The sequence below is a fragment of the Eptesicus fuscus genome, chromosome 18 (assembly GCF_027574615.1).
Source record: "Eptesicus fuscus isolate TK198812 chromosome 18, DD_ASM_mEF_20220401, whole genome shotgun sequence".
In the NCBI taxonomy this organism is placed as follows: Eukaryota; Metazoa; Chordata; class Mammalia; order Chiroptera; family Vespertilionidae; genus Eptesicus; species Eptesicus fuscus.
Genome location: NC_072490.1, coordinates 436,801 through 451,976, shown reverse-complemented (window position 1 = coordinate 451,976; position 15,176 = coordinate 436,801). Strand labels below are relative to the sequence as shown.

The window sequence follows — 15,176 nt, the reverse complement described above, 5'->3', positions numbered from 1 at the left end:
GGGGGCACCCCGGCGGGGGCAGGGGGTCGGGGGTGGGGTCAGGAGGCTGGGGGTGGGGTAAGAGGGAGGGGCGGGGGGCAAGAGGCGGGTGGGTCGGGGTCTCGGGGCGGGGGCAGGAAGAAGGGGGAAGGGCGGGCCCGAGGGGCGGGGGTGGAGTCAGGGGGCGCCCGGGGATCGGCGTGGGGCGAACCCCCGGTTGGCGCCGGCTCTGCACTCGCCGGGACCGAGATGAAGCGGCGGGGAGCGGCCGCGGGGAGGGGAACCGACGGTGAGGCGCGCGGCGAGCATTACCTCGGGCCGGGGAGGCCTCGGCGCCGCGGGCGCGGGTGCCCGGGGCTCCGGGAGGGGCAGGTCTTCGCGGTGGCGGGGCCCGCGCTGGAGCCCCGGCGGACTCGGGCCGTCCTCCCGCCGCCGCCGGCTGGGGCCGCCTCGCAGGGCTGCGGCTGCGGTTCCGGAAGCCGCCCTGGGTCCGGCCGGGGCTGCGGTTCCGGAAGCGCGCCTGCGCCGCCGGGTCCTGGCGGCGGCCTCCCGGCGGCGCGCGTCCCCTTTAAGAGGCCGGGCCTGCGGAGGGCGGGCGGCGGCGGCGGCGCCGAGGGGGAGCGGGCGGCGGGCGGAGGGCCCGAGGGAGGAGGAGGGAGCGAGCAGCGACTCGGCCGCCCCTGCCGCCGCCGCGGTCGGACCCGCGGCCTCCCGCCCTCCCCCCTCGCGTCGCCGGCCGGGGAGGGGGCGCGCGTCGCCGCCGCTGGTGAAGCAGCTGCCGCCGCGGCCGCCCGAGAAGATGGGCGATTTCTACGACCCCGAGCACCCGACCCCCGAGTAAGTACCAGCTCCGCGGCCGCCCGCGCCGCCGCCGCCGCCGCCTCCTCCGCCCGAGCCCGGCCGGCGCGCGGAGTAACGGGCCTGCGGGGACGCGCGCGGGCGGCCTGGGGACAGGCCCGCGCCGCCGCCTCGCCCGGGCCGCCACGGGCCGGCGGTTGGGCCGGGCAGGTGGGGGAGGGGCGGCCCCGCCGCGTCCGCACCGACCGGCCGGCCGGCCCGCGGCTCCGAGGGCTCCTCTGGCTCCCCGCCGGCCGCGCCGCAGGCCCGGGGGCCGAGGCGGAGCAGCTGCCGGCTCCCGACGCGGCGAGAGGGCCCCGGCGAGGGTAGGCCGCGAATCCCCGGGCTCGGGTGGAAGCCCGCCCCGGCTCCCGGCCTCCTGGCCCCGGCGGCTGGGACCGGAAGGGCCTGGCGCGCGCCGCTCGGCTCGGGGCCGCGGAGGGGCCCGCGCTGCGCGCTCGCTTTTGCTTTTTTTCCTCCTGGGCCTGGACCTGGGCCCCGGCCTCGGCGTGCGTCCGGCCCCGGGTCGGCCCCCGGGCACTTGGGTTTCCCTAATGGTGGCGAGGCCTCTGTGGCCGCGACGGCGCGGTGACACCGGGGCGGCTTTTCCGCCCGAAAGTGAAAGCCCGCGGAGGCCCGCATTGTCGCCCCGCTTCACAGCTCTGCGCTTTCGGAAGGACCCCGGAACCTCCGCCCGAAGGGGAGGACTTTCGCTCCCGAGAAGACGCGCTCGGAAGCCCGGAGTCCCCGCGGGGCCGCGTTCTCGAAAGCAGGGCGGTGCGGCCCGGGCTGTTTTTGTTCCTCCAGCCTCGGACGTTCCTGCGTGTTGGCACGGCCGCGTCTGCTCCTGCGAGTGCGGCGCACACCTCGGGCCGCCCGCCGCCTGGACGCACTGCTCTCGGAGACCATTGTTGTGCAAAGCTATTCTTCTGCAACTCTGCTCGCCGGTGCTGGGGGAAGGCCAGGCCTGCCCCCCAAGGGGCTTTCCCACGAACTGTTACTTTTATGGCCAGAAGGGTAACCAATAGGCCCCTCTTTGGACACTTTTTACCTTAGTTCTCTTATGGGCTCTCTTTTTTTCCCCCCTTTTCTTTTCTTTTTCCTTTGCAGCCCTTTTCCACATCTCTTCCCCTTGGTCCAGAACTGTCTGGATCTTAATAGCTGTTAGCTTCAAGGCCAACACAGAAGGATTCCGTTGGGGCGTGGAGGGGCCCCTGCACAAAAGGAGAAATGATCACCCTGCCTTCCTAAAGCGAAGCCCAGCTCTTCATGTGCGATGCGTTCTGACAACGCGGCTTTCTCCTTTCCTAGGTGGTTGCTTGTAGGTTAACAGTATCTTCATTAAAGGGTTTTGATTTACTGCACAGTCATTGGGTGCATTACAAAGCTCATGTTACTGGCTTTTGGTTTGGGGCTGGGAAAACCTAAAGGGACAGAAACGGTCGTGACCCGGTAGAGCTCCTGTCGCGCACCGGCGCTGCGCGGGATAGCAGGGAGCCCGGAGGCTGCGGCCTGCTTCCAGGTCCTTTCCGGGTGTGATGGGGCCCAGAGGCTCTGCGGTCCCGTCCTCACATTTCTTCGGGGAAACAAAGCTTTTCATACCATGTGGGAAAGTAGACCCAAGTGCATCTTGATAGACATGAGTGGAGAGGAATCAAGACTTTTTGTTGTTTTACATGAGGTCTTTTCACTGCTTTTCTGTTGCCACTGCTTTGGATTGCTAACAGAGACCAAGTTCTGAAATATGGATGTGTGTACCGCCCTGCCTGGACTATAGAAAGAGTCATAAGGTGTTTTCTGTTAACACTAGGAGAACTGGAGGCGTCCTGAACGCCATCACCTGTGGTTCAGATGCAGAAACGGAAGCCTAGAGAAGTGAAGGGACAGCAGACGCTGTGAGGTGGTAGGTGTCAGATAGGGTCTGAGCCGTTGGAGAGGAGCAGGTTAGTGTCAGGTAAAGCAATAGGACGTCAGGCAGACTGGGGTTTGAACGCTAGTTGAACCCTGGACAAGTGACTCCATCTCTGCGTTTGGGTTTCTCATCTTTGAAATAGGCAGCAGCCTCATAGGGCGTTTGGGAGGATCGAATGAGAATAAGGTGTGAAAAGCACTTGGCACAGAGTGTGGCACGTTCATTGCTTCCGGCTGGGTCATCAGGAAAAACGTGAGGTAGATTTAAGGCAAGCATGATGAGATGAGGTGGGCTCGAGAGGCGGTGACAAGGCTGGCGGAAGGAGTGACCAAGGGCTCCTCGTAGATTTTCCTTTGAAACGGTTCTCAGATACATGAAGAAATTGAGGCACGAAACACGTAGAAGCAGTTTGAAGTGACAGTTGGAGCCTGGTGTTGTGTGTTTGGCTTGTGCCCACTCTTTAGGCAGGCACAGCTGTAAGACCTGGCTTTCCTGGGGCACATAGGGTTCCGGGTTCTGTTTCAGGTGAGAGCAAGCGGCTGTAATCACCTGCGTATCTGCCTTTCGGTGCCTGCTACGGGGCAGGCCCAGGCCCAGGCCCAGGTGTTGAGGACACTGCCGCTTGGAGCTGGTCAGAGTCTTCAAGGGGCTCTTGTAGAGACAGGCCCAACCGCTTCAGCGATAGAAATGCTGTTTTCGAGCATAACAACGTGTGTTCTGTGCCAAACACGGGTATACTGTGGGGCACACAGAACAAACGTTTGCACCTGCTAGTGAGGGATGGTAAACAACAAATAGTATAGGATGTTCAAAGGTAAACGCTTTGAAAAATGGAGCAAGAGGGATCCAGCATTTCTGGGGAAGATGTCATTTAAAATGGTGGACGGGGTGAGCCTTTTTGAGGGACAGAGGCAGAGACGAAGGGGGTAGGTGCCAGGTCACTGCCTGGTGGGAAAGCACGCCAGGTGGAGGGAATGAGTGGCTCACGGCACTGAGGCGAACCCATGGTGCGCCCTGCCGTGTGGCTACAATGGGAGAACAGAAGAGAGGAAGAGTGGAGTGGAGTGGGGTGGGGTGCAGATTTCACAGGTCTCTGTGGAGCTAGTATAAGGACTTTTCCCTGAGCTTTCTACAGGTGTGACGTGGTTGCTTTCAGCTTCAGAAGGCTCTCAGTTTGCAGGGGGAACAATAGGAGAAGCAGGGAGACTTGTAGGAAGCTAGTAACTAGGAGGGAGATGCTGGTGGTGACTTGTACCAAGGGGGTAACAGGAGATGGTGAGACATGGTTGAATTATGGGTATATTTTGAAGATTAAACCAATACGATTTGTTGATAGATCAGATGTGGCATGTGAGAGAAGAACCAGGATGGTTCCCCGGTTTCTGGGCTGAGCAGTTAGAAAGATTGAGTTGCTGTCAACAATGATGAGGATGACCGTAGGCAGGGAAGTTTGGGGAATGGGTCAGTAGTTCAGTTGTAGACGTGATGAGTTTGAGATGCCTTTAGACGAGTTCAGGGGAAGGGTCTGGACTAGGGATGAATTGTGTAGTCATCCCTTAGGTGGTATCCAAAACCACTAGACTGGATGGGATCATCAAGGGGTCCAGTTAGGAAGAGGGGGCCCAGGTTGAGTCCTTTTAGACGAGTGTTGAGAGGATTGTTATAGTGTGAGGTGTTAAGGGTCTTAGAATGGATAGCATCCATAAACTTAGGGGGAAATTACCTCTTCACTAACATCTAACTAGAAGTTGGCATTTCTTTTAGTTATTAATTAAACAGCATACTACAGTACTATTAACAGTGCCTGTGCTTCTACTAGTACACATCACAGATCTCGTTATAATACACTGGTGACCCTGTGCTCGGATTCGTGCACATTGAAAGGAAATTAATTAGAAGGTGGCCCACAGGGCGGGACTGGGCGAGAAGGGCCGGACATGCTCTGGAGCCAACCTCTTACGGTCCCTCCCCGGCATCTGCAGAGTGAGCAGGGTCTTTCCGGCAGGTGGCCTGCGGGGATCAGCTGAAACCAGCTCTTCGACATCCCCCCAGAGGGCACTCTGCAAAGTTGCTGTCGTACCGGGTGTGGAACACAAACGCACGTGTGCAGTAAACCAGATTCGGGCCGATAGTGCCCCAGCAACAACATAACCCATGGCCGAAGGTGGAATCACATGGGCCCGCAAGTATTGGGGCTCCCTCCTCTCTGGTTTCGGGGTGCGTCACCTGAGAACCGCTGCTGCCAAGTCACTGCAGCTCAGCAGCTCCTGTGTTGAGCATCTGCCCCCTGGTGGTCAGTGCGTGTCATAGTGACCAGTCAGACACAGCATATTAGACTATGGGCCCAGTGCATGAAATTCAAGCACTTGGGCAGGGGTAGGGGGAGCGCCCTGGGGGATGTCCGACTGACGGCTTCTGGCTGAGTGGCACTCCCCCTGAGGGAGCACACTGACCACCAGGGGGCAGCTCCTGCATTGAGTGTCTGCCCCCTGGTGGTCAGTGCGCATCATAGTGACTGGTCATTCCACCATTCAGCCATTTGCATATTAGCCTTTTATTATATACGATTGTGTTTATTGTAGATACCTCAAAATGTGATTTATGTTCATCATTACATTAAAATTACAGTGGATATGAGATCCACCACTAGATTAAGAAGCATATTTCTATTATAACACATTTGGGGAGTTTTTTTGGTCCCAATGTAACTGGTGTCTTGTAATTATATGTATTTATACATTTTAAAAAATATTAAGCTGAGAGGCCATTCACAGACTTCATCAGGCTGCCAAAAATGGCCTACGGCACAAAAAAGTTAAACCTCTGGGCTCTGGAGCCAATAACTGCTGGTTTAGAACCTTACCTTTTTCAACAGGGCAGGTTTTGTTATGACTCTGCCTTGGTGTCCTTATTTGTAAAGGGGATCATAATAGCATTTTCTGGAAAGGTTTTTATGAGGATTTAAGAGTTAGGATGAATATTGGATGGAAAGATGCAGCTAGAAATAAGTTACTTTACAAGGCACCATAATATGAAAAGCATGGTGAATTTGGCAAAACTGAAGTTAATTAAGTGGAAAAATATTTCAGTATTTTTAAATAAGATATAAAGCTGTGAGGATAAAGTCTCATATTTCACCTTGGCTACATGGAGGATAGAGATGCCATAGAAAGCCAACTAGGAGAAAGTCTCAATGTAATCACCAGATTCCATATATGGTCTAGACATTTAGTAGCTTTGTATACAGTACATGAATAAAATCTTTTGTTATTTTGTAAGAGAGATGTTTTTGTAGTGTTGATGTCTGGCTCTACAGGCCAGGGTACCCTTTTGGGGCTACTGAGGTACTTGCAGGGTTTTCTGGTGAAGTCTAGAAAGCCTCATGAACTCTCCTAGTGCTTAGGATAAAGTACATCCCTCCAGCATTCGTGTCCTTTTTTGTTTTGCGCTTGCCTTTTCTAGATTTCAGGCGGATGATTCTTCTATTGATACGTTATGTCTTTAGCAGGGTATGAAGCAACTGTTGATGCAATTGTGTTTTCCTAAGAAATGTTCCAATGGTTAAGACACTTTGTACATACGAGATTATCAATCATACTTTCCTAATTTCCTTAGTGGAACTGTGGTATTCACAAATCTTTTCTGCTACCTTTTACTATAGTGACTAGGTTTAATCTATTTCCCTTTTTAAGAATGAAATCCATTACAATATACTCTTTAACAGATAAACTAGTTTTTCTTGACCCTTATATTCAGTGTTCCATGGCACTGTCATTTTTTGCAGAGAAGCTCGAATAGTCATATTCTGGATGGCAAAATATGACTCGACTGGGCTACAGAATCAAAAGTTGACCAGCTTCATCATTTCTTTTAATTCTTTCAGTACTGTTGAGTACCTTATTTTATAATGCTCTAGGTAATTATTAAGACCCTGAGAGATTATTTATATTGGAAACCGAACCATTTATACCTAGAGTCACTGAAAATCAGCTTTTGAATTCTTTTACTTTCTGAGATTCATTCTTTAGGGGAGAAAAAGCAACCTTTTATTTTGAAAAAATTTAAAACTTGCAGGAAATTTATAAGAATAGTATAATGAATTCCCATATACTTTCTGTCTAGATTAACAAGTAATGGAAAATTTGCTACATTTGCTTTATTTTCCTATGTAAAAAACATATACGTGTTTGTTTCTTTTTGGCTAAACTGTTTGAGAGTATAAATTGCAAACATGACTCTTCATTCCTGAATACTTCATAGTATTAACTAAGATCATTCTCTTAGATAACTAATACAGTAATCAAATTCATACATGTTAACTTAACAATCGGTTACCTTATACTAGAATACAGTTCATATTTAAATTTTGCCTATTTTTCTAATAGTGTCTTTTTTTCAACAGTGTCTTAATTTTAGTCTAGGATTACATATTTCACTTAATTTTCATGTTTCTTAGTCTTTTCTTTACTATCTGAATATAGAGCTTTAAATTCAAGGTCTGGGAGGTACTTTGCTGTGATCTTTTGGTACTAACTTTAAATGTGATATTTTAGAAATAACAATGTCTGATAGAATGTTTAAAATGGTTTCTCTTATTTTGTTTTGTAATTCTTGGATTACAAAAGAAAAGGATATTTTTTCCCATTGATTTTTAGAGCGAGTGGGAGGGAGAGAGGAAGAGAGAGAAACTTCAGTGTGAGAGAGGCACATGGACTGGTTGCCTCCTGCACACGGATGAGGCGGGGAGTGAGCCTGCCACGGAGGCAAGAGCCCTGGACGGGCGTGAACCTGGTCCCTCAGGGCGCAGGCCGGTGTTCTAGCCGCCTAGGAAAACTGGCCACGGCGAAATGGTTCCCTTTTTAAATCACTAAAGCAACAAATGCTTGTTGCAAGAGGGTGAGAAAATACAGGTGTTTATAGAGGAAAAAGGTAGACATCTCCCCTTACATCTCTTCCCTGCTCCACTCTCCCCATGTTTTCTCTTGTTGATTTTTGTTGATACGGAGACAATGCTCTGACCAGGACTGATTTTTGTTTTTATGTAAATGGAGTTCTACTACTATACATACCACTTCTACTTACTGTATCATGTTTGCATTTACATATAAGATGTGCTCATCTTTTTTAATAGGCACTATACTATACTATACTATGGATTTACTATATTGTTTTATTTTCTTAAGGTGTCTGGTTATCATAAGCAGTTTAAAAGGGCCTTATGACATGTTGTGCTATGTGGAAGGTGTCTCCTTTCAAATCTGTTTCCCCCTGGGGTGAGTATGTCTGGTAATTTATGATAGTGTTTTCACAATTTTATTTAGAGTTTGACTCCTATACCTTTTTCTTTTTTCAAAAAAGTGTACTTTATTGTCCATACTTAATGTTTGCCATGGTGCTGATGGATTAAAGAGTTTTCATTCCTGCCCTACTTTGATTAGTTGCTTAGTTATTTTATTTTTAATATATTTTTATTGATTTCAGAGAGGGAGAGAGAGAGATAGAAACACAATGATGAGAGAATCCTTGATTGGCTGCCTCCTGCACCCCCTTCCCCCCCCACCCCCCACCCCGGGCATTGAGCCTAAACCTGGGCACGTGCCCTGACCGGGAATCGAACCATGACCTCCTATCCTAGTTCATAGGTCAACGCTCAACCACTGAGCCAAGCCCGTCAGGCAGTTGCTTGGTTATTTTAAAGAGAAAACTCAAGGCCTTTAAGTGCAGTCTCTTGAAAGTGGTTGGTTTGAAGTTGGCTGACAAGTTGGCCAACTGAACATTTAGTAGGTTTGTTGTTTTTCATAATTGGATTTATATCGGGCAGTCTGCTTTCATGGATTCAGATGACAGGCAGTTATTACCTCGTGAAAGTTTTGGTTATTGTATACTAACGAAATGGGGTTTGTATTTGTACCCCCTAACTGGAGTTCATGTATAATGTACTTTATGTTTAATTGGTAGCCTCCCCCTTTTAAAAATTTAATTATTATTTTTAAATTCTCACTTTAGGATATTTTTCCATTGATTTTTAGAGAGAGTGGAAGAGAGGGAAAGACAGAAATATCGATGTGAGAGAAACATCGATTGGTTGTCTCATGCATGTGCCCCGACCGGGGCTCAGGCCAGGGAGGACCCTGCAACTGAGGTACGTGCCCTTGACCGGAATCAAACCTGGGACCCTTCAGTCCACAGGCCAGTGCTCTATCCACTGAGCCACACCGGCCAGGGCCTTTAAAAAAAAAAATCAAGCTAACAATTACTTCAGTCTTTTCCAACTGAGCATATACATTGGTCATTAGATGGAGGTTTAAAATTGGTCTGAATTAGTATAGATGCTTTTTATTTTAGAATGCTTTTTCTGTCAGATGCTCACATCTCACAAGTGAAAATATCCTTGGGTTGGTGTGTGGGTGTTGGTATGAGGGTGATATTGCTGCAGGCTGGAGGGCGGCCTGGGAGCTTGCTGTGGGCTGGCAAGAACCTGGAGCAAGTCTGCTTTCCGACTAGAGCGGTTCTTGCTGCTCACTTCTGCCAAGTGTAGTAAGGGTCTCTCTGGGAGGGCTGTATAGTAATCACCAATATTTGCTTCAGTGACTTGTATTTTGAGTCTTTTGTCTGATGTTTTTAGCCTCTTAGTGAATCGTTATTTATTTATTGGTGAGTTATTCATGATGTACTCTCTACTTTAGTTGGCAGATGATGCGTGTCAGGTTTAAAGCGTTTATGAATTTTGTGTTAATGTAAAGTGGAGCTAACATTTTTCATAAATTATGTAGATGGCTGCAAAAACCCTTTGAAAATGATTTTAGAGGAAGGGGAGAGAGAGAGAGAGAGAGAGAGAGAGAGAGAGAGAGAGAGAGAGAGAGAGAGAAAGAGATGTCGATTGGTTGCCTCTCATATGCACTCTAGCTGGGGATTGAACCCGCAGCCTTTTCGATCTGTGAGACAATGTTCCAACCAACTGACCCACCCAGCCAGGCCTGCAAAAACCCTTCATATTGAAATCCATTTTTCTGATCTTGAGCACACACAAAGTACTTTCTAAAATTGCCTGGTTAAAAAATGTAACTCTTCCATCACTTATCAACTCTAGACCAGAGTATCCATCTCCACTCTGTAACATAAGCTGCATGTTTTATGACTGCTTCTGTGGTGGAAATAAAGGTATGAAGACTCAAGTCAGCTGAAACAGTTACTAAGCATGTACTACTATGTACCCAGCTGCTAGTTACTGGGATTCCTCCATTTAAAAGAATAAGTCTCTACCGTATAAGGTGTTCATCATGGTCTTTGGATTTTCTAGTATATGGGACTACAAAATCCCTTAGGTCCTAGCAACAGAACCAAACGAGTCTAAGTCTTTGAAGGAATGGATAAATGGAAATACAGGCTCTAATAAAATGTTAGCTTTTCTGGATGCTTTGTATTAGTCACCACCTAAAGTATCTTAAAAGTTAGAGAGTTATAAAAATACACATGCTTGCAAACACATTTAAAACATTTTTATATGGAAAAAGTAGTAATGATGAAAATCAGAATTCACAGGCATCTGTATATGTCACAAAAACACTCATAGCTAACGGGTTTTGCAGCCAGCACATGCCCAGCTGAAAAGCTGTCCTATCACAGCCAGGTTCCACCTTGTGCCCCACCCTCTGTCCTCTGACACCGCTCTTACCTTCTAAAGAGAAAAGGAGTCGGAGGAAGGTGGGCACCGAGTGTTCCTGGCCGGCGGTCTCCTTGTCTCCAGTGCGGCCAGCAGCGCTGTGACTGGGAAAACGCTGGTTTTATATTCAGCTGCCATTGGTGGTTTCAGTGTTGACATTCTTCCTTAATAAACTGCTGTTGATCTGCCAAAAAGACTATCCTATACTTCTCATAACTGTGACAATAAAGTTTTGTTTTTAATTTTTAATGGACATGGTAAACTTAAACCTGTTATAGTTAACCTTGGGGAACACTTCAGTGGAGTACATTTTCACCGATTTCTGACAAAATATTTAATTCTACCTCAATGAAATTTATCTGTTTACTGTAGATAGTTTGCCTTCTGTTGGAAGGGGTAATGCTTATTTTACGCCTTCCTCATGTCACTGCTGTGCTGCTGCTTGTGCTACTTTTGTCTTGTCTCAGTGCAAGCTGTCTGCAGGTGGTGCGGTGGTCCTAGTCCACGGTGCCCGTAGGACTTGAAGCCATGGTTTTGGACAGAGAGCACCCGTGTAGCAATAATGAACCTATTTGTGGGAGCCTAAGATGCCACAGAGCTATCGTCCCTCACAGCGAACACTAGGGAATCAGAGTGGTTGTGGATTAACTAGAGGCTGTACATTTATGGTTCCTTTGAAATAAGAAATTTTCATGTAAGTTGCGTGGATGTTTTCTCTACTTAAAGAACTGTTTGGGAAAATGGGACCATTCCTCTCTAACCTAAGTTGTACAACATTAAGACTCTAACATAATGATTCTCTGATTCAGAAATTTGCATTATTCACAGTTAATTGTTAAAACCTGTGCCTATTTTACGGCACTACAGAGGCAGAAGGCATACTGGTACAAGGTTGGCGAATACTTCCAAAAAGAACTTAGGTCATACTTTGAAATTTCCCTGTTAGGAAATTTTCTTACCTTTTGTCCTCATGAAGAGAAAGTTTGAGGAAAGTAAGTGACACTGTTCTGTTTGAGTGAAGTTTCAGGTTATAGATTAAGCCTAGGTGTACTAAAGTAATTTCTGTGAGGCCATCAATGCATATATTTTGATTTTGTAAAAGGCACGATTTAGAACAGGAGGTGGCAAATTGGCTAGTTGGCAAAATCCAGCCTACCAACATGTTTCAGTACAGCCCATGCGCTCACTTCCCAGTCATGTATCTCGATTGTGGTGGTGGTTACGTGCATCTATACACATGGACTCAAATTGCATAGAACACACCCACAAATATGAATATGAATCAAGTTAAAAACAAGGGTGTAAACTGAATAAGATCTAGTCTGGCTAACAGCAATGTACCACTGTCAGTTTCCTGGTTCTAACGTTTGAGTGGCTATAGAAGATGTCACCGTTGGAAGAGGGCTGGGTGAGAGTACAGACACTCTACTGTTTCTGCAACTTCCTGTCAGTCTGTAGTTGCTTAAAAATATATCAGCATATTGATCACTGGTACATATCACATCGCTGTAAAAGTTTCTAAACTTTAGTCTCGATTCACGTACTTCTGAATATGGGACAAAATTTGGCCACCGGCACTGGCCTGAAGACTACAGTTAGGTGTTAACGCCCTTCCCTCGTGGCTACTCCATATTTTTTGCCATTTGCAGTCTCTCTACCTTTCATCTCTCTCTTTTTAAAAAATATATTTTATTGATTTTTACAGAGAGGAAGGGAGAGGGATAGAGAGTTAGAAACATCGATGAGAAACATCGATCAGCTGCCTCCTACACACCCCCTACTGGGGTGGGGATGTGCCCGCAACCAAGGTACATGCCCTTGACCGGAATCGAACCTGGGACCCTTCAGTCTGAAGGCCGACACACTATCCACTGAACCACACCAGCCAGGGTTCTACCTTTCATCTCTTATCTCTACTCCTCATTTGTTCAAAATTATTTACTTATCAAAACCTGGGGATTATTTACTTATCAAAACCTGGGGATTAAAAAAAATGAGCAAGGCCCTTACTATTTATGCTTACTTTCTTTATAAGAAAATACATTTTTATTGATTTTGGAGGGGAAGGGAGAGGGAGAGATAGAAATGTAAGTGATGAGAGAGAACCACTGATTAGCTGCCTCCTGCACCTCCTGGGGATAGAGCCCACAACCTGGGCATGTGCCCTGACCCGGAATTGAACCTGCTGTATTTGGCCAACCAATTACCTCACCCTAATGCCTTGGCAGGGCCAAACCAAGTGATTTCAAAGACCTTAGATGGCCCTTGGGCTGTACATCCCCCACCCCTGCTGTAGATGGTACTTAAAACCCAGGATCTGGATGAGGTGAGGTAGGAGAGAGGAGAGTAGATGGAGAAGAAAGAGGAAGACCAAGCAGGGAAAAGTGTTGGGACGCTATAATGTGAAGACATCTGGTATTATAGGAAGAGCCGACAAATAAGATTAAGGAGGAATAGCCAGTGAGACTGGAGAGAGAGAGCATAGAGGAAAGGGAATAAATTGGAAATGAAAATACGTGAGAAGGCGAGAGGATAGGACACTGAGGAAAGGGAGGGATCATCATTTAAGAGTGGTCAGGGCCCTGGCCGGTGTGGCTCAGTTGGTTGAGCATTGTCCCATGCACCAGGGGTCCACTGGTTCGGTCCCCAGGCAGGGGGCGTGCAGGAGTCACCTGAGCAGTGCTTCTCATCTATTTTTCTCTTTTACTAATGTTTCTATCTCGCTTGCTATCGCTGAAATAAAAAATTTAAAAAAATACGTTTTGATTGATTTTTAGAGAGGAAAGGAGAGGGATAGAGAGAAACATCAGTGATGAGAATCATTGATCAGCTGCCTCCTGCAATGCCCCCTATTGGGGATCGAGCCCGCAACCCGGGCATGTGCCCTTGATCAGAATCAAATCTGGGACCCTTCAACCTGCAGCCAACGCTCTATCCACGGAGCCACACCCGCCAGCGTGAGAGAGGTCGAGCTTTAAGTAATTGTTGAACAAACAGCCTTGAGATCAATAGGAGTACTGATACTGACAGTGCACAGAGTTGCCTTTCTAAAGCAAGCCATTGGGCAATCGGTGATTGTATGCGATGGGAGGATCCATTCTGACAGCTAACTCCTGGTAGTTAGCTAGAACACCTATTGCCCAATCAAAACCTCAGGCCACTGAAGGACTGACTGTTTAAAAGAGGTTTGCCTCTAAACTCAGCAGGGAACTAGGTGGGTGTGATTCTTGGTGATAAAAGTGTTTCTTAGGAAGACTTCCTTTTTGATGTCTCTTCCATATCGTTGACTACCTGAGGCATTTAAGTCTTGAATGTTTGGCACTGTAAGTGCCCAAGTGTATAAATGTCGAAACATGCATGACTTCAGTGCAGTTCCAGCTTCTTCAGGTCAGATGTGTTCATCTGTGCTTGTTGAGGAGGGCAAAGATTTAGAAACCTAAAAAAGGAACGAACACTAAAATGGGAACAAACCTGAAAGAATAAACAAGCTGTAAAATCCTGTTTCTCTCCTAATGGTGGAGATCGTCACTGAGTCCCTGAGAAGGCCTCCCGCAGCCGCTGTTCTAGCGCTCCGCGCACTCGGGGTGGGGGGTGGCTCTGCGGGATGCGTTCTGCGGGACAGCGGGACCCGTGGTCTTCAGGCTGCATCGGTGCCTGCCTGCCTTTTGTTAACCACTTCTGTCTTCTCTCGGAGATTTACCTCCTCACCGCCCCTCCTCCTGCAGTTACGGGGTCTAGTTTGTATGTAGTTTATTCTCTAAGAGGAGGACGAATTTAGCAAGATTTGACTCCTTTCTTCTAGAGTGCTCAGGGTCTGTCTCCTATGAATTGGGCACTGCACTGCCTTTTCCTCCCCCCTCCTTAGCGTTCCGGACTCTACTGCTAACCCGGCTCTGACACTGTTGGTTTGTAATTTGACTTTTCTTTATTAACATGAAATGTTCTTAGGATGAAAAACTTGATATTTTCTTCAAATTTTCTGTATGCTTATATCCTTTTTATTATAAACTTTATTTTATTATCAAGTTATGGGATATGTCTTGCCATCTGTGTCTAGCAGTTGTCTGATTTCTGAAATGGCCCCGCCCACCCCCCCAGCCAGTTCCATATTTACAATGTCTCTTCAGCCCTTTGACCGTGTGATTACTTTCTTCACAGGTTGTCAGGATTTTCTCTTCATTTGTTTATTTAGAGGCTTGGGGAAGGGTTCCGTCCCCGCTGTATCTCCAGCACTTCCTCTGTAGGGTCCATGCAGACAAGCATGGGTACTCTGGGGTGCCCCCTGAAAGAGGAGCGAAGACGTAGATGGCACTTGAAGTGTTTGGACCTTTTCTGTTCTGGGAAAACGACAGTGTGCGGATTTAAGTCAAATCTCGTGTGCCATAGGTTGTAAGACACAATGAGTTTATGAATCATTAAGAAGGGAAAAACACTGCCAATTAAACGGTGATGTTAATTGATAGTGCGATGCATCCTGCAGAGGTTACATGTGAGGAAAATGTACACCATAGAATTGATGACATACAGTTATTCTGCCCTGACCGGTATGGCTCAGTGGATAGAGCGTCGGTCTGCGGACTGAAAGGTCCCAGGTTCGATTCCGGTCAAGGGCATGTACCTTGGTTGCGGGCACATCCCCAGTGCGGGGTGTGCAGGAGGCAGCTGATTGATGTTTCTCTCTCATCCATGTTTCTAACTCTCTATCCCTCTCCCTTCCTCTCTGTAAAATCAATAAAATATATATTTAAAAAAAAAGAAATACAGTTATTCTGAGATCACGCTGTG

General features: G+C 47.9%; 1 long non-coding RNA gene across 1 annotated transcript; it reads left to right on the top strand.

The window, feature by feature from the left end:
* Nucleotides 1-582: 582 nt before the first annotated feature.
* Nucleotides 583-2,186, top strand: LOC129147144 (uncharacterized). Its single transcript, XR_008554495.1, has 2 exons — nt 583-816; nt 1,477-2,186. It is a non-coding gene; the product is annotated as an uncharacterized LOC129147144 (long non-coding RNA).
* Nucleotides 2,187-15,176: the final 12,990 nt, after the last annotated feature.